Here is a 22,893-nt window from a genome sequence, read left to right on the forward strand (position 1 = left end):
CCAAGTGCTACAAGCACATACACACATCCCAGACAGTAGAGCCTTCTTGGGGTGGAAGGACATTGACTAAGTTGTGGCTGCAGCTGAAAGGAGTCAGCAGTTGGTCAAAAGAGTAACTAGGCTGCTGCCTCTAGAAGAAAGAGACCAGAAGGTTTTTATTGTTTTGCCAGGTCCAGTACTAGGAGGATGGTTCAAAAGATGCTGCTTGCAATGGACGTGGAACACAATCAACTTATCCTGGAGGCTACTGAATTTCTGTGTACATAGTCATCACTCTGTGCAAAACGTTGGCCTTGTGTGTCTGGGTCCTATAATAGTGCTGAAAAATTTCATGTGATTGGGCTTTAAAGGCTTCTGAAGAAACACAAGTGTAGGGGCAGAAAAGAGAGGAGAAAGAAAAGGAAGACATACTAGCTCCAATGGGCAATAGGCCAAGTTAACAGGGTATTATATTCCTGAATAAAACATTTATTAAATAATCAATGAGTTTGTGCAGAGCTGAGTAGAATAACATCCAGTGATTAAAACAGCAAGAGAGAGAGAGAGAGACAAAAGAGAGAGAAAGGTCAAGCTTTTGTCCCCTTCTGGTCACCGTCAGACATCTGCAGGGCTGAGGAGGGTCATTGTTCTTAGAAGAAGTGGGCTGCGAGGGCCTGAGAAGTAAGCTAGGTAACTGTTATCACAACACACGTGTCACAGGTATTATCCAAAGCTCCGTTAGGGAGAAACTGAAATGTATTTCTCAGTCATTCTTAAGTCCACTAAGACCAAGTGAGGCTACAGGGCCTATTGAGGCTTTTTTTTCCCCCCGTGGTAACAGTTTCTCATTTCATGTAAACGTTTTATTTTTGTAGTTTTGATCAAGGCTTCATAACTGGTGTGTTGAAATACACCCTGCTACAAAAGATAATAGTTTACTGAACCCAAGGGTTTATTTTGCTGTCTCAGTCTTCTGTCTACTACTGCCTCACCTTGGGGGTCTTTCTCTCGTAACCACGTGTATCCACATTAACTTAAAAGGAAGTTCATATGTTACCCCACTCTGTTTTTCTGCAAACTTCCATACCAACAGAGAGAAACTAAGTTTCTATTATTGCTGTCCAATTGCTTAATCATTCAATTTCACTACACAGTGCAGCAGTAGAAAAATTGTTAATCGCTATACCTACGATAAACAACTTTATCAACTATGTACAATTCTTATCAGCAGTTCTTTATTTTTAGGCTTACAGGTTCCATTTATCCTCAAAGATATTTAAGAGGGCTCTTTTTAACACTGTCCCTTCCAGAGAGATTATTTCTTAAATTTGTAACCCAGATTCTATTGTAATCATCTGCATTTCTTTCTCAGATCCCTTGTACTTCTAAAAAGATATTTTTAAAATTTACACATATTTGGTTTTACTCTTCTGGCTCTAAAGGTCTACTGATTTGGGGAAGCACATTCACCATTGCTGTTGCCAAAGGTGTGCTTGAATTATATAACAAATATGTTAATATTTTACTTTTATATTTGCTGAATTTTTCTTTTTTGTGCACATTTTTACATAGTAATATGAGCACTGGAATCAGAATTCCTGAGTTAAAAATCCTGACTCTGGAATTAACTACATCACTTTTGATAATTTATTTAATTTTTCTGGGATGTAAATTCTTCATCTATAAAGGGAAGATGATAATTAATACTTGCCTTGTAGAGCTGGTTTACAGATGAAATGCTTTATTATTTAAACAGTGAAACACCAATTCTATAGAGAACGATAGCTAATTGTTAGGTATCATTATTTCTTTCATTGCATCTAAGCTTAGGAAATTCTTTCTCCTTCAGAGGGCTAATACTCAAATATTTTATGCTGAGTGTTCAGCAGACTACTCTTAAATGCGTAAATATTTAATTAGTTCACCCTTCAATATACTTTATTTTATAGATGTCTAAGTTTTGATTCATTTTTATATAACAGTTACTTAGATAACATTTAGTAAATATTTGGCCAATCCATGAATTTCTTTTATGATTTATTTCATACAAAAATTTTTAAAGTTCTCCAACAACCAATTTTCATGATTAGATTTTATATAAGAGGGACTATTTGGAGGTTTAAAAATGTGTCTGGTTATATATGTAATGCAGATTCAACCCATTTTCTGACTTCAATTTCACATAAAATTTTGTAGGCAACTAATGGAACAGAATCCAAGATACTGTTAGAATCTTAATGCTGAGGGGGAACCTGGCATCAAATTTATTTGCCTATAAACTGATCCCTGAAGCCAAAGAGAAGAGAGTGGGCTTCACTTCTTAATCTTGTTTCATCTAAGTTTATTTTCCAAAATTTTTAATGTGCTAAATGTCACTTTTGTAAAAGGCACATATTTAACTTTGTGTACTTTTTCAGCTCTGAAGAAAGAATAATGTCTTCTTAGCTCAGGATTGGTGTCCTAGATTATTAACTCTAGTTGTAAATTATACTTTTGAATTAAGTAAATTGTTTTTCTCCCTCAGTTCGAAATCTTTTCTGTTGACCTCTGAGAATTTTGTCAAGATTATATACAGGTATTTACAATAACTTCTATTTATTCCTGAGAGGAAAGTTGAGGACATGTTTGATTTCCAGTATCATTCATAAGATTTTTTGTCATGTGATTTTTAAAAGACTTACAATATTAAACTTGCAGGTTTTGAGCATATTTTTGCATTATCTCTTTATCTTAAGTAATATTCCTTTCTTATGATAATTGTTAAGCTTATAAAATGACAAAATAATCTCCCTAATGTGCTCATAATATTGTGATCATAAGGATAAATACTAAACTAGAGATGTCAACTGTCAAAAAACTACCACCATAAAGTTGCATTAACAGAAGGGCCTTCTTTGCACATAAAGGTGAAGTTTTTGGAAACATATCTCATTGTCTTTTTTTTTTTTGCAAAGTGCACTTAATGAGAAGAGTACAAAGTAAACATGAATAATAATTGTATCCAAATCACAGACTCTTTATTCACTTCTTATAATTTTTAAGAGTACTTAATTACTCCCAGGACCATGTAATAACCAATTTGGAGTTTGAGCTCCTCCAAATTTTCTTTGTAAATTGGCATAAAAATGAGATTAGGTAAAGAGGAAAAATATCCTCCATCTCATAAAAAGTAAAAATGAAAGTTACATACGTACAACCCCAGCATTTGGGAGGGTGACGCAGGAGGAGCACCACAAGTTTGAGGCCAGCCTGGGCTCCACAGTGAGCTCTGGACCAGCCTGAAACACAGGGAGAACCTGTCTCAAAACAACAACCACCACAACAAATTACAAAACCATTTGTAATTAGGTTTAGAATGATTCATAGTTCTTTTTATGAGGAACTACTAGCTATTATTACAGAATTCATTTTAGAAGTACCTGAGTGTTTTTTATTCTTTTAAAAATATCTTCACATGCTTAGAATTGGATTCACTCATTTAGAATTTGACTACGTGCCTAAATAAAACAATACATTTTCCTGCCACAAAGTGATGTTCCTGGAGGAAAATCTCTGGGTTAACTCAGAATGCAAGAGGCTTTAGTTTAAAAATTATGATGAATCAAATTTATTTAAAAATCAATTTGACTGTTCTTGGAGAAATTGCATCATTGCTGTAATTCACCTGTCAAAATTGCTGGTTTCTCTGGAAGGAAAAATAAAATTGACAGCTTTGAGGATAATCTCTATATATGAGTATTTAATTGCTTTCTCCTGCTAACTACGGTTAATCATATCCCAATTTGCCATTTAAAATATTATGATACTAATAGAATTATGATATTTTGCTAAAAGTATGCTAAATATTAAAATACAGGAACTGTAATATTCCAAATCCTTAGAAAGTACACATAATGTATTCTTGAAAAACAGTATGTAGGTTGAATCAATCAGTATATCTTACACATTCAGTTGTCATATTAGTTAGAAAACAGTAATGTGCTGTCACAAATTATAATGGTTTGGATACAATAAAAAGATAAAATATTTTCCAAGATGTATATGCCAGATACAGCAGGGTAAAATAATAAGAATTGCATTTCAAGAATGAAGTTGAAAATTTCCAATAAAATAAAAATGCAAATATATTCCAACTTTGGTGAAAACACATTGCAAACCTATGACCAATTTTTAAAAGTTTATAAAACATACAGAAAACTCCCAACCAAGGACAAACAAAAGAAATCTTTGTAGATAATATATAAAAGTATATATTCTTGATTTAACCGTGTTTGATGATTGTACCATTTAAGAATTATTAAACAAATTCCACAGGGCTTGTGTAAACTAGCAACATTTCATGAAAATGAGTTTTTTCCTGGCCAATATCTCACATGGGAACAAATATTCTTACAATAAACCTCAATTTCAAAATGCTCTTGAAGCAAAGCCTGTCAGCCCACAATTGACGTCGTCTGCCTGTTATATTCATAGTGAGGGCCAGAGTGTGGAGTGAGCTATTTCCACACCTTAGGAGATTGTAAATTTCAAAGGAGACACTATTTACAGCCAAAAACCTAGAGAGTGGCACCTGGTATTTCTAGCCTACATTCACTATGCTCAGCCTCAGAGATGTCTGCACTTGACACAGAAGCGGAGAAAGACTTCTCTTAGCCGCCGGGTAGAGGACAGTGTAAGATCACAGCACATGTAAGGGCTCACAGAGGTTCACATTTCCTGTTATGATATTGATTCAGATAGATGAGGAAGAATCTTCCTGAGGAGCTTGTGAGGACAGTGATGCTCTTGTGGTTTCAAACAGTACACGTGGGATTTGTCCATGTCACGACGCTGGACTCCTGAAACCAAGCCAATTACTTTCTTGGAAGCTCCGTAGAGTATAAGATCTGATGTTGTCAGGGAGAAACACTGACTGTGGTTTTCTGGTTTTGGTGATGGGAAAGAACAGCGAAATAAGAGAAACTAAGCCAGAGTGAGCACATGGCCAAACACAGAGCAGGAGACAAGGCCAAAGCCAAAGCCTGGCAGAGTTGGCCAGTAAAGCACAGCCAGCCGCTTCTAGGTCACACACAATTTACTGTGCTCCTCAACCTATGTACTAAAAGGGTGGAACTGAAACAAAAGGGACACCTTGTTCCTAAAATCTGATTCTGGAAGTTACTCCATTTACAGGTGACAGGTACAACCTACGGGGTGCAGAGCAGAAACCCCCATTCTCCATCAGAACCTGGGAGAAGATTAAAAAGCTGAAGCACGACAGCTTCGCGTGGGTATTGTTAAGAAGTGAAAGTGAATTCTTCATGGCTACTCCCAAACTTCTCTCATTTTATGTTCCAGGAGTATCACAAGGTGTTCAACCAAAGCTCAGGTTAGCTACGGTTCAAACCTTTGCTGGAGTGGCCTATGTAGATATACGCAAGGTCACCAGGATGCCATTCATGGTGGAATCATGGGCCTAAGACACTAATGAAGTAGGACTTTTCAATTTTATATTCTTTGCCTGCTTCTGGTTTTCATTTCTTGTGGTATTTCAGTCCCTCTGCACCCACTGACACACACACACACACACACACACACATACACATACACACTCACATACACATCCACTTGAAAAAAATCTTTAAAATTGGTTGCAAACTACTACAATTACCATGGCTTCCATAACAATTTCTCCCAAGTAGCATACATATATGTGTTTATCATTGCAAATATGTCTGTGTAATATTAAACCATCTTTGGGTTTGCTTAAAAATATTTAAGTCTTTGACCTACTTTTGCTGATGAGAACCACCGAAGGAGTTCAATGTCTCTTCTGAGTGAGGGCATCAAAAGAGTTCACATGCTATTCTCTCTCTTCCTTAGAGCCTTTGTACCCAAGGGCCATTGTCACCAAAGATGCCTGTACGCACCACCCAAGAGGTAACTAGTCTGCAATTACATGAATGAGGCAGGTGAGGTCCAAAGAATCGTCCAGCTGATCTCAGCTTGAAATACTGACTTAACAGCATTCATTGGTTTAAGCCAGTAAGTTTTGTCCTTGGTTTTGTGGCTCCAAGTAACTGACACAAGGCCATCTTCACCTTAGTAGAAGGAAAAGTTCTCTATCATGCGATATCTTTGAAATATTGAACAGATCAAGTAATATTTGTATTATCTGAGACATTTGCCAGTTTTAATGTACATTCACTTAAAGGCGGTTTTGTAATTTCCAAAATTAGCCACCACAAATGAAAACAAAAAGTTTTTAAAACTTTCTTCTTCTTTTCAATGTAGACATTTAGTGTCTTCATTTTATTCTTTTAATTGCATGAATGATACCCTAGTATTGCAGCAATGATCAAAAGAAATGCAGTGGTAATCTTAATAAGCCTCATACAATGTACTTGACTATTTTCTTTGGCTTTAAACATCTCAAACTGCGACTTGAATAACAAATGATAACAAGTCTCCTTATTACTTTTTTATTGTGTAATGAAAATCAGTGACCTGCAAGAAGTAATTTAATGATTTGCAACATGGATTTATAGGCGACAATATAATAGCTTTTAAATTTGTCTTATTTTAGTAATAGGATTACACTAGATCTTGAATGAGAGAACTTTATTGTACTTTGAATTTTATTAATAATCAGATAAAATAAATGATGTATGTAGTATAAATTTTTTCAGATTTAATAAAAATCTTTGTTTCACATTCAACTACTTTGAAATTTATATATTATACATGATTAAGAACAGTATTAAAAACTTAAATAGTAGTTTATTCTTGGTTTATGTAATTCACTTAATAGTGAAGAAAAATAAATATGTTCATATTTAAGAAATGACATACAATATATTTTGTATCATACCTGCACTGTATAATGAAATAACATGAACATAAAATAGAATGTGACTAAATGCGGTTGTATTTCTGATTTAATATTCACCACTTAGTCACTTCACCCTTTTACTCAGACACAATACCCAAGACCCATGATATAAAGGAGGAGGGGTTTTTATTTTGGTTCCAACTTCCAGAGTTTTCAGTCCATCCTGTGCTGACGAGGAGATGGAGTGGCATGGCGGATACCGTGGTGGAGGAGAGCTACTCAGTCATAGAGACCGGAAGCAGAGAAGGAAGGGAGGAGCCAGGGAAGGAGACAAGATCCACCCTCCCAGGAGCCCCGGTGACCCGCTTCTAACCAGCTCCTCCTCCACCAGGATCCTCAGCTCTTCAACTTACAGTGGGTGAACTCCTGATGAGCACTGCACCCTCCTGAACCACTCACTTTCTAGAAGCCCTGCTTTGGAGCACAAGAGGGTGTTGGCGGACATTGAACTGGACATCTAAACCTTAACCCCACATAACTGCATAAATTTAGAACCTTTTCAGACATGCTTACAAATATTTAATGTACTTTAACTAAAAGAAATGTCTTGCTTTAGGTAATACTGTATTAAGCATTACAGAAATAAAACAAAATTAAGCATGGTTGTTTTCTTATAAAATATTATGGTATTTTGTGAAAATGTTTCATAGTCAGTATAAAGAATTCCAATAATACAGTAAGAAATCTCAACAGAGTTTTCCAAAATTAAGGTTTTGGGTTTTTTTGTTTTGTTTTACTTACAACAGTTTTCAATTTATGACATTTGTTCAAAAATTTTTTTTTTTTTTTTACTTTATATTAGTACATGTTTGCTGTACATAGTGATTACTTTCCATGTAGGGAGCTGTTATGCATATAACACATCTTAATTCTTTCCTCATCTCTTTCCCCTGTCTCTCCTCTTCCTCTACCTCTTGATCCAGTCCCATTTGAGAAAGATTGATTGCCCTACTTCCTATTATTTATCTTTTATGTTTCTCTTTATTTATATTTTGGGTCTCTCGTGTAAGAGAAACCATGCTATATTTAAGCTTGTCTTGCTGATTTACTTTACTTAACATCGTGGATTGAAGTTGCAACTATTTTCCTACAAATGACTCAGGTTTATCCTTTATGCTAGAGTAGTACTCCATTGTGTGTAATAGCACATTTTCTTTATCCATTCATCTGTTGATGTACATATAAGTTGGTTCCAAGATTTAGCTATTATAAATTGTGCTGCTATAACTATAGATATGCATGTATCACTGTAATATGATGTCTTTAACATTTCTGAGGAAATATCTAGAAAGGGAATAGTTGGGACAAATGGAATTTTCCTTTTTAGTTTTTTGAGAACTCTCCATACTCATGTCCGTAGTGGTTGTACTAATTTACATTCTCACCCATAATATTAAAGGGTTCATTTTTCCCCATAGCCTCTCCAGTATTTGTTGTTATTTGATTTCTTGAAGATACCTATTCTTTCTGAGGTAAAATGGAATTTCAGTGTTGTTTTAATTTACATTTCTCTAATGGCCAGTGATGTTGAACATTTCTTCATGTATTTATTGGCCATTTTTTCTTCTTTTGATAAGTTCTGATTCATTTCACTTGCCCATTTTTTAATTGAGTCTTTTATTTTGGGTGGCCTAATGTTTTTAGTTCTTTATATATTTTAGATATTAGTCCTCTGTCTGAGAATAGCTGACAAAGTTTTTCCCATTCTGTAGGTTGTCTCATCACTCTGTTGTTGCTTTGTGTACTATGCAGAAGCTTTTTAATTTTATATGATCCCGTTTACTGATTTTAGGTACTATTTCCTGTGCAACTAGGTTCTGTTCCTTGCCTATGCCTATGACTTCATCCTTTACCAAGATATTTTTTCTTTTGGGGTATGGAAATCATATCGGGTGTTCTCATCAATAACTTGTTTTAATTCAGAAATGATTCTGAAACAGTTTAAATTAATGGATTATTTGCTTACTAATTAAGATTCAACTAATATTTCTTTATTAGATAATATATACTTGGCATAATGCTAATAAAAATTATATAAATTGTTACTTAGGACAGGGGACTTAGCACAGTGGTTCTGTCACCTGCCTCCCAAACTCAAGGACCCGAGTTTGATCCCCAGTACCCCCCTAAAAAAAATCCCCCCAAATAAAAACACATTTAAAATGTTACTTTAATTAACTACATAGCTAGATAGATAAAATATTAAACTTATATTTTTCCAAACTAAAAAAATGTTCACATAAATGGATTATTTAGTGCATACACTTCAGAATATGTATTGAGGGCATTTCCTTTTACTTCTATCTCCCATCCCAGTACTAACCAGGCCCGATCATGCTTAGCTTCTGAGATCAGACGAGATAAGGCACACTTAGGGTGGTGTGGCAACAGACTTCTTTTTAGTCTTGCTTTGAGGTTACTGCAAATATTTACTCCTGTGTTGTACATTTTATTCTCCATACTTCATAGTTATAAATAGAGAAAACTGATTTTATCATATATTAAACTGGATTAGTATTATTAGGGGTAATCAAGTTCAGGGATTACTTCATAGCTAGTTTGAGAATGAAAGCTCCCTAGAAACTGAAGATATAATTAAGTATTTTCTTTTTAGGTTTAAAGAAATGTAAACCAGGCATGGAAGTGCACAACTGCAATCAAAAGGGTTAGGAGGCTGAGGCAGGAGGATCACTGTGAGTTCAAGACCAGCCTGGACTACCTAGTGAGTTCAAGGCCAGGCTGAACTATGTAAGGAGATCTTGTCTCAAAAAACAAATAAACAAAAAACAAATATATCTATATCTATATAGAAATATATATATATATCTATATAGATATATATATAGAACATAGTAACTGTATCTGAGTGAGCACTCGACTTCCCTGTCTTATACCCAGTCATTCATTGTAACTGGTGAAATTACGTCAATGTGTCAGGAAAAGGAAACAAGTAAGTCAAATCCTTAATCATTGCAACACTTAATTGGAGTTTTAAAGAATTTTTTTGTCTATTTACAGCACAGTTAGATTTTATGCCTTGAACTAATACTAATTAAAGAATATGGTACAAATTATGAACTACTTGAGTTATTATCTTGGAGATGAATGAGTTTCTTTAAATTAGTATTCAACCTAATGAGAAAAATATATTGTTGAGGACTTGAAAGGAATAATTTAAAACTATGAATCTCGAAGTATCAGCAAACTTTCAATAAGTGTGGTAGGTTCAACATTTTTTGCTACATACAAGCTAACAAGCTATCCTGCTACAATTCTATAGACACCGAACAGTGACATGGGACCCCTTGATGAGCAACACACATGCCACATCCAGTACATGTACTTTGGATGTGTGCTGCTCTTTTACCCCGCAAGTCCCCAGAGGAGGACATGGTGTGGCCCAGGTAGACATAATAGGTTTGTGGCACAGATATTCTTATGTGTTGTGTGCATTTAAGGAACCTGTCTTTTCTAATGTGTGAAAGCAAAATGCCCCAAAGGGTGTCATTATTTTTATTATTCTGCAAAGTAAACACCTATACCTGTCTTCTGCTTAGGTGGGGTTACTACCTCCACCTTAGAGAATGTTTCATTATATTAAAAAAATTAAAAGACAATGTAGAATGAAATGGACCAGTGGTTTTTAAACATGCAGAAATACCAGAGGGCAATAGAAAATTGTCTCCCACCAAAACTGATATATGAGGAGAAGAACTACAGGATAATAATAAATAATAATAATAGTTGAGCTAGAGAATAAATATACAATTGTATATTAGTAAATGGAGATTAAGAATTTATGTATGTAATTAATTCTATTTGGTTCCAGAATCTCTCACGATTATACTTAACTTTAGCTCCCAAAGTAATAGCTAATAATATATCATTTGTTTTAGTTAATATTTAATGATATTATAGCCCTAGCTATTCAAACAGGAACAGGTGTCAAGAACTATATTTATTCTCAGATTTTCAATTTGCTGTCAAGTTAAGCATTTAAACTGATTCACTTTCATTTATGCTTATATGCAGCATGAGACTTACAGGCCAGAGATTAAAAGGCAATTTATTATACACAGAAATATCAGTAGACAAAATATCAGCATTTTTAGTTGACTCTTTAAATTCTGATACCTGCAAGGTAATGTGAAAAGACCAGTTGACACCTGTTTGCACAGTGACTTGCTTTACAGAAAAAGAAATCTGAGCTGGAGAACACAAGTGTCTTGTAATGGCCTGCAAGGATCCTGCCCTTTGCTCCAAGAGGGGTACAATTTTTATCCTCCCCATCTGTCCGCTACACAGATATTCTCAAAAGGATTCAGAACAAAAGGCAGTTAGTTTCTCACTTGAAAGACATGCAGAAATGTAAGAAAGGCATGGAAAGTTGCCTCTCCACAATAAGCATTGCCATTGTGATAACCAACCTGACTCCATCTTGAGCCTCACCACCACTGTGTGCTTGTGCTTGGACAAAGCACCCAAAACCCACAAGCTGTTTGGCAGAACACTTGCTGCAGTTGCGAGTTGTATTTGTAGCTCACCCAGTGTATGAAAGTTCCTCTTGTCCTCACCAACCTGTCATGGTTCTACTTCTGTAAAATTCTGCTTGCTCTCCCCTGATCCCTCCCCAACTGAAAGCGTGCTTTGAAAGGAGAAATCAAACTGCTTCTCGGGTTGAGAGATCTTTCAGAGCACTAGCCTCTATTGGTTGCTGGCTTTGAATAAACGGACTCAAATCTGACTCAGTGTGGCACATCTCTATAGTTCCAACTTGCTCAGGTAGAACACCATGAATTGCGAACAAAGAATGAATCTGATTATTAAGGATCCTTGACATAATTGTATTCCTGTGTGAGTTATATAAATAATCTCCCTCAAATGAATAAGCCATGTTATTTAATTCATAAAACCATCAGTAAATACTAATGCAGTCATTTATTTTTTTGATTTTATACATGAAGTTTATGACACAGGCTACTGAGAAATATAATCTCAATGGTTTAAATCATCTTTGATATTCTACTAAAATCTTCCATTTATTGGCTTATTCTTCAACAACTGCTTCTAGATTCTAGATGTCCAAGTTATTCATATCTGTGGTACAGCATCCTTTTCTAGCTCCTTTCAATAAAGTCTTTTAATTTCATTTATTGCTTCCAGGTATTTTTTTTTCTTGTGCTATTCAACCATTCTCTCTGTTATCACAAAAGAGAGACTTCTCAATATTTTAATGATGCCTTACTCTCACACCTTCTTAGATTCTTCATTTCCTTTTCATTAGACATAAAGCAGAACTGGTAAATTTATTTCCTGTAGGAGCTCAACTTGGGACTTGCAGATGGAAATCTGCCTGAATCACAGGGGTCTGCGACTGCCTTATTGAGACTCATTGACTTATATCTGTACACTGCTGCCCACGTTGTCTATTGTGACAGCAGAGACATACCCTGAAGGAGGCCCTTCATTTTCATTTTTATTTTTTATTTCCAAAATTAGTATTATTGGTTTGGTTTTTTTTCTCTTATTTTTAATTTTTTTCCTACTCTTTGAAAATTTTTGTTTTTCTCTTCTTCTTTTTTTTCCTTCATCTTTCTTTTCTCTTTCTGTTCCTTCTCTCTCATACTCACTCTCTTGCTGTTCCAGATTGTTCTTCATCTCACTTTTTGTTCCTGTTCTGGCCCTAATTCAGACTTATTCTTTCTATTTTCTTCTCTTTTTCCTTCCCTCACCCTTGTCCTCTGGTCCTACTGCTAATCTTCCCCTATCTATCTATCCCTCCTTCCCCAACTCCTTCTAACTCCCCATCCAAAAGGGTAAATTTGCTCTATTGAAGAGTTTATTCACTATAAACATATCTTGGGTTGGTCCTTGATTTAATTCACACAGTTAAAGATGATAGATTAATAACTACCACAAAATGTCATTTTCTAAGATGTACTTGATGCTATGGTGCTTCTGATTGTATCACTTGGACTAAGGTGTTGTTATTGATCTAATCAGTGGTCCTTCCTAGTATAAGGAAAATGAGATAGTCTCAGAGTCACTAGAGACTCAAAACCTTCTTTGTATCTGGAAGACACCTCTGAGAAGCAATCATTGCATAAGAGTTCTAATTACATGCAACAAAGATACTTACAATAAACTATTTTGAAGTATCAACCCAGGAATTAAACCAAGGACAGTACCAAAAACAAAAATAAGAAGACATTTAAGCAAGGCACAAACTCAGACTTCCACCCCGCCAAGGGTAAACTCTGGGGGATACAAGGTGGAAAAGTCTAATAGTCAACAAGCTGGACACCATGAACTGACAGCACAGGAAGTAACAAAACAGATAAATGGGGTTCTAGAAAAATTCAAAGCACAAATAATCTCCCAGATACCTACAGAGATGGTGAGCAGAGTGAAAGACATGATTAGAGGCTCTAGAAAGAAACAGATTAAAAAAAGTAGATGAGCTCAGAAATATGTTGGAAGCCATGAATGCCCAGCATAAGAAAGAAATGGAAACCATGATCGCGCAACATAAGAAAGAAATGGAATCTATGAAACATATTCAAGCAGATATTCAGGTGATTAAAAGCTCCATTGAAAGTATCCACAGCAGATTAAGGGAATCTGAAGATAGAATATCAGATATAGAAGCCAGGATTGTGGTTAAAGATCATGAAAACAGAGATTTCTTAAAAATAGTAAAGGGCCATGAGAAATCAATCCAGCAGCTGCTAGACAATACAAAGAAGACTAACAGAAGACTGGTAGGAGTCCACAAACAAACAGGACAAAGTACAATTGAAATAAAAAAACCGTTCAAAGAAGTGACAGTAGAAAACTTCCCAGACAGAGGTGGAGAATTGGACATACAGATAAGGGAGGCATATAGAACTCCAACTAGCCATGACCAAAGAAAATCTACACCTAGACATATAATAGTCAAGATTCCAGAAACCCAACAGAAGAACAAAATTCTGCAGGCAGTTAAGAGAAAAGAAACAAATCAAATATAAAGGGAACCCCATCAGAATCATGGCAGACTTCTCAACACAAACCCTCAAATCAAGGAGAGCCTGGAGTGAAGTATTTGAAGCCCTAAAAGAAAATAATTTCCAACCTACACTGTTGTATCCTGCAAAATTATCTTTCAAAACTAATGGGAAAATTAGATACTTCCATGACAAAGAACACCTGAGAAACTTCATGAACACCAAGCCATCATTCCAAACAATTCTAAGCAATATCCTAGAAAAAGACAACGAAGGTCACAATTCCATGAGACACAACAAAGGGAAGCCACCAGGCAAGATAAGAAATGAAAGGGAAAGGGGGAAAAAGAAATGAGAAATAAAAGAGCCAACAACAGTAATACATCATGACAAGGATGAGTCAGTATCTATAAATTATAACTATCAATGTTAATGGCCTCAATTAACCAATCAAAAGATATCCACTGACAGAATGGATTAAGAAGAAAAATCCAGCAATATGCTGTATACAAGAAACACACTTAACTCAAAAAGAAATTCAAAGACTGAAAGGAAAAGGATGGAAAACAGTTCTCTATGCTACGGGAACCCAGAAAAAAGCAGGGGTAGCAATCTTATTTGCAGATAAAGTAGATATCAAACCAAAACTAATTCAGAGAAACAAAGATGGTCACTACATCCTTGTGAAGGGAACAATCCAAGAGGAAGAGATGACAATCATAAATATATATGCACCAAATGCAAATGCCCCCAACTATACAAAACAAATATTAATGGACATGAAAAGCCAAATAAGCACTAATACAATTGTAGGGGGGACGTCAATACCCCACTATCATAAATAGGCAGGTCATCTAGACAAAAAATTCACAATGAAATTCTAGAACTGCACCAAGCTATTGAAAAAATGGGCTTAATAGATATTTACAGAGTGTTCCACCCCACAAAATCAGAATACACCTTCTTTTCAGCTGGACATGGGTCTTTCAACAAAACAGACAACATGCCAGCTCATAGGACATGTCTGAGTAAATGTAAAAGAATTGAAAAACCAAATAAACAGTAACACAATTGTAGTAGGGGACTTCAATATCCCACTATCACAAATAGATGGATAATTTAGACAAAAAATTAACAATGAAATTCTAGAACTGAACCAAGCTATTGAACAAATGGACTTAATAAATGTTTACAGAGTGTTCCACCCCACAAAATCAGAATACACATTATTTTTGGCTGCACATGGGTCATTCTCCAGAATAGACCACATGCTAGCTCATAGGACATATTTAAGTAAATGTAAAAGAATTGAAGTTACCACCTGTATATTATCAGACCATAGTGCAATAAAATTGAAGATCAATAACATAAGAAACTGCACACCCCCCACAAACACATGGAAACTGAATAATTCCCTCCTGATCAACCAATGGGTCACAGAGGAAATTAAAGAAGAAATTAAACAATTTCTACAAGTAAATGATAATGCCAGTAAAACATACAGGAATCTATGGGACACAGTGATAGCAGTTCTACATGGAAATTTCACAGCAATGAATGCCCATAATAGGAAAACAGAGAGAACTCAAATAAATAACCTAATGCAGAACCTCAAACTCCTAGCATAATAAATCCAACACTTGTAAAAGTGAGGAAATTATAAAGATAAGATCAGAAATGAATGCAGCAGAAACTAAGAGTACGATACAAAAAATAAATGAATAAAAGAGTTGGTTTTGAGAAGAATAAATAAACTTTTAGCCAACCTTATCAAAAAAAGGAAAGGAAAGGTGCAGATCCATGCAATTAAGAATGAAAAAAGTTGAAGTCACAACAGATCCAACAGAAATAAAGAGGATCATCAATACCTACTTCAAGAATCTGTACTCTAATAAAATGGAAAACAGAAGAAAAGGAGAGATTCCTATACACATACAAATTGCCAAAGTTAAATGAAGAAGATGTAGAAATTCTAAACAACCCAATTACAATGAGTGAAATTGAAAATGTAATAAAAAATTTACCAACAAAAAAGCCCAGGACCTAATGGCTTCATTGCTGAATTCTATAAGACATTTAAAGAATAACTATTGCCATTACTCTTTAAACTCATCAAGGAAATTGCAATGGGGGGAATTGTTACTTTGATTCCAATACCAGGGAAAGACTCAACCCAAAAAGAGAACTATAGGTCAATCTCTCTAATGAACATAGATGCAAAAATCCTCAAAAAGATACTGTCAAACAGAATACAGAGGGTCATCAAGAAGATCATACACCCTGACAAAGTCAAATTTATCACAGGGACATAAGGATGGTTCAATATTCATAAATCAATAAATGTAATACAGTATACTAACAGAGTCAAGGACAAGGACCTTATGATCATCTCAATAGATGCAGAAAAAGTATTTGACAAAATTCAACACCAATTCATGATAAAAACCCTACAGAAAATTGGAATAAAAGGTCTTTATCTCAACCTGATTGAGGCTATCTATAAAAATCTAACAGCCAACATTATACTAAATGTTCAAAAACTGAAAACTGTCACAATAAAATCAGGAACAAGACAAGGATGTCCACTATCACCACTCTTGCTCAATATACTTCTGGAAACATTAGCCATAGCAATCAGAAAAAAGAAAGAAAGAAAAGGAATAAAGATAGGAAAAGAAGAAGTTAAACTGTCATTATTTGCTGATGATATGATACTTTACATAGAAGACCCAAAAACCTAGGTGAAAAGATTTCTAGACTTAATTGACAGATTCAGTAGAGTAGCTGGATACAAGGTCAACATTCAAAAAACAATAGCTTTCTTGTACACAAGTAACAGACTCACTGAGAGAGAAATTAGGGAAACAATTCCTTTTACAATTGCATCCAAAAAAAAAAAAGAAATATCTAGGAATCAATCTAACAAAGGAAGCAAAAGGCATCTACACTGAAAACTACAGCACTCTGAAAAAAAGAGATCAAAGAAGATATAAGAAAATTGAAAGACATCCCTTGCTCCTGGGTAGGAAGAATCAATACAGTGAAAATGACCATACTTCCAAAACTACTACATAGATTTAATGCAATCCCAATTGAAATTCCAACAATATACTTCACAGAACTAGAGAAAATAATCCAAAACTTCATTTGGAACCAGAAGAGGCCTAGAATAGCAAAAGCAATTCTAGCCTACAGAGACATGGCTTGGGGTATCATAATCCCCAATTTAAAACTATACTTCAAAGCTACTGTGATAAAATCAGCATGGTACTGGCAAAGAAACAGACCCGAAGATCAGTGGAATAGATAAAACGATGCAGAAACAACTCCAGACATACTCAGCCACCTCATCTTTTACAAAGGAGCCAACTACCCTCATTGGAGGAAAGATAGCCTATTTAATAAATGGTGTTGGAAAAACTGGATTTCAACCTGCCAAAGATTAAAACTAGACCCATATCTATCACCATGCACTAAACTAAGATCAAAGTTGATTAAAGATCTAAATATTAAGACAGAAACACTAAACTTGCTGGAAGATAAGTTAGTCAGAAATCTTGAAGACATTGGCATAGGAAAGACTTTAGGAACAAAACCTCAGTAGCACTGGAAGTAGCACAAAAATCAACAACTGGGATCTCATTTTATTAAAAAGCTTCTGCACTGCAAAAGAAACCACCAACAGAGCTACAAGACAACTTATAATGTGGGAAAAAATTTTAGCAGCTGTAACTCAGACAAAGGACTACTATCTAGAGTATAAAAAGAACTGAAAAAAATCAGACCCCCCAAATTCAAAGACCCAGTTCAAAAATGAGCATCTGAAATAAACAGACATTTTTCAGAGAAAGAAATAAAAGCAGCAAATAAATATATGAAAAAATGTTTAACATCACTGGTCATTTGAGAGATGCAGATGAAAACAACACTGAGATTCCACCTCACCCCAGAAAGAATGGCTGCTATCAAGAAATCAACCAATAACAAATGTTGGAGGAGTATGGAGAGAAAGGAACCCTTCTCCATTGCTGGTGGGAGTGCAGACTGGTGTAACCACTGTGGAAATCAGTATGGAGATACCTCAAAGAACTAGGACCTGAGGTCCCATTTGACCTAGCTATTCCCCTGCTGGGTATCTTCCCAAAATAATTTAAAAAATTATACCACAGCGATATATGTGCACCCATGTTTATAGCGGCACAGTTCGTAATAGCAAAGGCTTGGAAACAGCCCAAGTGCCCAGGAACTGGAAACTGGATAAAGAAGATGTGTTTTTTTAATAAAATGGAGTACTATTCAGCCATAAAGAACGAGAAACTAGCCATATTTATAGTTAAATGGATGCATATTGAAGCCATACTCTTAAGTGAAATAAATAGGACACACATGTGTAAATACCAAATAGTTTCTCTAGTGTGAGAAACTGAGTGTAAATAAGGGTTAAAATCATTAAAATGAATAATTGATTATTGGAAATAGGAAGAAAAGGTCCAAAGGGGTAGGGGTCATGGGAGGGAAAGGGGAAAGGAAAAATTATGAGAAAAGAAAAAAAAATGGAAATGAAATCTATATAAATAGGGAAGGGTGGAGTGGGTGAAGGGCGCACAGGTAATGGGGAAAAAATAAGAACCAAGATACATCATGTACAGGTACCCAATGACAATGCAAATGTATTGTATACCTAAAATGCACCAATGAAGGAACTTAAGAAAAAAAATTTATTCCCTGTAGTATTTTCTAGACACAACAGTTGACACTCAGGTTGTAATCTACATGTCAACTCCGTGGAAGTAAGCTATTCAAGACCTCCCAAACTAGTGTATATATATGCAACAAGCTTCACGGTTACAAGAATGTGCATACTTCTAGCTTTGGATACTTAGGACTCTGATCTCGGCAATAAGTCAGTGAAAGCATTCTTAAAGATGCAACATTGGAGATCTGAAGGATGACTAGGTAGCCAACACAGATTGAAGCAGGACACAGGCAGACGTGCAAGAGTATGAGTGCAGTAAGCAGTGAAGAGTCTTGGAAGCTGAATAAGCGGTGCTGAGTCCAGTTATGAATTGAATAAGGTGGCCAACAGGGGAAGTGGGGAGAGGTGTGGGCCTAAAGGAGAAAAATCAAACTTAAGTTCAGTTTCTTCACACTATCCCTGTTGCAGTCAGCCATCTACTTTCCATTTCCTTGGCAACCTTTTCATTTCCAGAACTCCTAGAAGAATATGTGTGTATTTTCATTCAATGATCTGTACTTATTTATGAACTGTTTGTTCTTTGTTTATTACTTTGTAATATGTGCACATGTGCTTCTGTATATGCAAGAAACGAAGGTTAAGGAAAAATTTACCACATTTGGAAATCTTACCAAGTTACCCCTAGAAGATTTAAAATGACTTGATACATTTTTTTGTTATTAGCCTACCAATTGTTCACTTTGAAGTAAAATATATCTATTATACACTTTTAAAATATGATATATGCGATACATGCATAGAAAAACACTACACAAATTTAAAAACTTATTTTTAAAGATTTCCTGAATGTGAATACACTTGTGAAACTGATATTCAGAAAAATAATGAAACCACTATAATTAGCTTCATATGAATCCAAACTTTGCTTTTTAAAAGTACTTAATGAACCAAAAGATATGAATATCCTTTATAACTTTAATATGGAGAAAACTTTCTAAACTGTGTCTCAAAATCCAGAAGCCATTTGATTTGACAAATTTACTTATAGATTATTACACATAAGTAACCATGATTAGTATATGACATAAAATCAAGTAAAAAATTAGGAAGTTATATTTATAGCTAACATCACAGGTGAGAAACTAAATGATAAAAAAGCCACACACTAATAAAATGGGAAAAATAAGAAGGTTAAAATGGGAAAATAACACATGCAGACAATTCAATATGTGACAGTGTCTTCAAGCTCTCTCGTATTAAAATTTAAAATTAAGTACACACTGAGGAGCAAATTTCATCCTAATGTGGTGAAAATCAAAATGTTTGACCCCACAATCTCTTGCCAAAGCTGGGTGGGAAAGGACATTCTCATCATGTTGGTGACAGTGTACACTGGCATGTATTTTTTAAAATTAATTTTATTGGTATGTTTTAGGTATACAATATGATGGCATTCATCATTGGAAATTTGTACCTTTACATAATATATCTTGGTTCTTATTTTTTCCCCATTCCCCTGCCCTCCCTTCAACCCTTCCACACTTCCCTATTTACAAAGACTTTGTTTCCATTTTTTCCTTACCTCATATTAATTCCATTAGGGGATGAAATTAAAACACTGACACATCTTTAATGAAAAGCAGGATTATTATGCACACGCAATTGATGGACTCTCACAAATACAAAATGACATAAAGTGTACTTTATTGCAAAATATTGCAGTAAATAAGCACAGGACAGAAATTAATATCAATCAAACAAGAAAGGATCTGGAAGGATATAAACAACATTATGTGGTTAGTAAGACATCACTCAGGGTTGAGTGGAAGCCTGACTGTGGAGAAGGAACTGAAAAAGCACTCACCTTTGGGCCTGGGATTTAGCTCAGTGGTTCCGCTGCTTGCCTTGCAAGCTCAAGGACCTGAGTTTGATCCCCAGTACCAAAAAAAAACCACTCACTTTTGTATTACTTGTTGAAAAAATACACATGCACAAAAATAACACATTATACACAAACTTTCTTATTAGTTTTCCCCAAAAAGTTAATACACATATATAGCAAGAGCCAGTTGCACAAACAGAAAAATATTCTTTACTCTGAAAGAGTATCATGGCCCCTTATAGTTAGAAATACAACCTAAATTTTACCACCAATTTAATTTCTAACAGTGTATTTTCAATTTGTCTTTAAAAAACTTTACATGTTGTAAATATATAGTATGTAATCTTTATATGCTCCTACTTTCAACAAATGATATATTTGTGAGAATCTTCTCTGTCATGCTTTATTTTTTATTGCGTTGTACATGTATATTCTATTGAGTGACTGTAATATGATGTGCTTATTTATTATCACTTGCATGAATATCTGTACAATTTTGATGGAAATAATGTCATTTGGAGCTATTGACAATAAATTTTGCTACAGAATACGTAATTATTCTAGTGAAAATCTTTATCTGAATATATATATATATATATATATATATACACACACACACATCCATTGCACATCCATTGTATATACACTTATGACTGGAATTCTTTTTAACATATATATCTGAGTCAAAAGAATATTATTTCTTCAAAAATTAAAATTTAGACTTAACAAATGCAAATCAGTAGCAGCAAAGAAAATTAGCAGTGAGCATATATCTAGTCATGACTTCTAAGAGTTCTTGTTTTCCAGCTCAGCTTTCAGAAGTCATAAAAAATTGCCTACTTTCAGGAAAAATAACTCAGCAATTTGTCTTCTTGATGTGCATCATAGCTTTCCCAAGGACTACTCCACATCTGATTTTCGTTGTAAAGATCACTGTTTAAACATCTCCCTGTGATTCACATCCCCAGATAACATTTCATCTGTTGTTTGATGACATAAGAAAAAATACAAATTATTTTGATGGATGTACTTACACTCATGCAAACAATTTGAGACCTTTAGTGCTGAGTTTATTCTTTTCTTGAAGATTTTGTCTATATGTTTATTTATTTGTATGTTTTTACTAGGTCCTATAAATTTTTTTCCTGCTCTGTTTTTTATCTCCAAGTCGCTGTAAGATCCACTTCTTGTGAAACACTATATTTGGTTGATTATCCAGGCAGAGATAACACTCTATAAAGTATCATGAACACAGTTTTAGCAAGTGACTTCTTTATTGCTTTTGTAAATCAGGTGATAGCCTCCAAATCATCTAAAACTCTTTTCTTAAACTTGCCCTGGAATATGGACTTCTCAGATTCAAGTGCATGGAGATACATGGCTGTCAGTTCTCAGATTTACAGAGTTTCTAGTTCTTTGTCATGGAAGCTTCTTAACATGAAAAAAAACCAAACAAACTAGAACTACTCTTAAAATATTACAGAGTTGAGAGATATAAACTTTCCAGATGATTACCATAACTATTTATTTGTATCCAAATTTGCTGAAAATTTTTCTTTTAATAGAATATTTCCTCAACTTTATAATAATTTTGAACATATATTACAGCTTTATAATTGTTTTTATTGTTAGAACAAAATTTAAACTTTTAACTTGTATTTATCAACTTTGAAGAAGCCACATAGTAAGAAAAAATGAAAGAATATTTAATTAGCAAATTTCAAAAAATGTTTCAATAGATTTACACTTTATATTTAAAAAGGAACTATATAAACGTTTAAAATATATTTGTTTTATTTCAGTATAATAATGTCCACGTTTTAAATAAAAAGCCAGAGATTACAAGGAAGGGAAAAGTCTTTTACTTACCCAGGCATATAGCAAGAGAACTCCTGAGTGACAGCCCCACCAAGGACTTCTGGGAAATCTAATGTCCTTGAGGAGGCTGAGGAGGGAGAGGGAAAGGAAAGGAGAACCAGAGGGGTGGAGCTACATGGCAGGTTTGGAGAAAGTCCGGATCAAATACTGTAGCACTTTAATCAGGTTTCTTTTTTTTCTCTGCGTGGCTTTTTGCTTTTAACTTTATTTTCCTATGCATGCATGAGCCAGTGCACACACGTGAGCGAGTGCACTCACACAGTATTGAATTTTCTAACTTCTTCCTTCACTTAGATGAGCTCATCCTATAGAGGAAAGATGGAGTATAGTAGAATTATGTGCTAAGTAATTTTATTTCACAACAGAAAGGCTTCTGAAATGTTACTATTTTTGTATAGAGTATGGATCATCAACAAAGTACATTGTCCCCATTGGGTCTCATATTTAGCATTACTGAAAGTCAAATTATATATTTTTTTCAAATTATATTTTATATGGTGTTGGTTGTGATTTATTTTGATAACTTAGTAAATTATTAGAATTCAGAAATATTGTTTACTTTTGAATTTGGCATTGGTTCAAGTATCAAAACAACTGCATA

This window comes from Heterocephalus glaber, unplaced genomic scaffold, assembly GCF_053883595.1.
Source record: "Heterocephalus glaber isolate CG9 unplaced genomic scaffold, H.glaber_assembly_v1.0 deba00001555, whole genome shotgun sequence".
Classification (NCBI taxonomy): Eukaryota; Metazoa; Chordata; class Mammalia; order Rodentia; family Bathyergidae; genus Heterocephalus; species Heterocephalus glaber.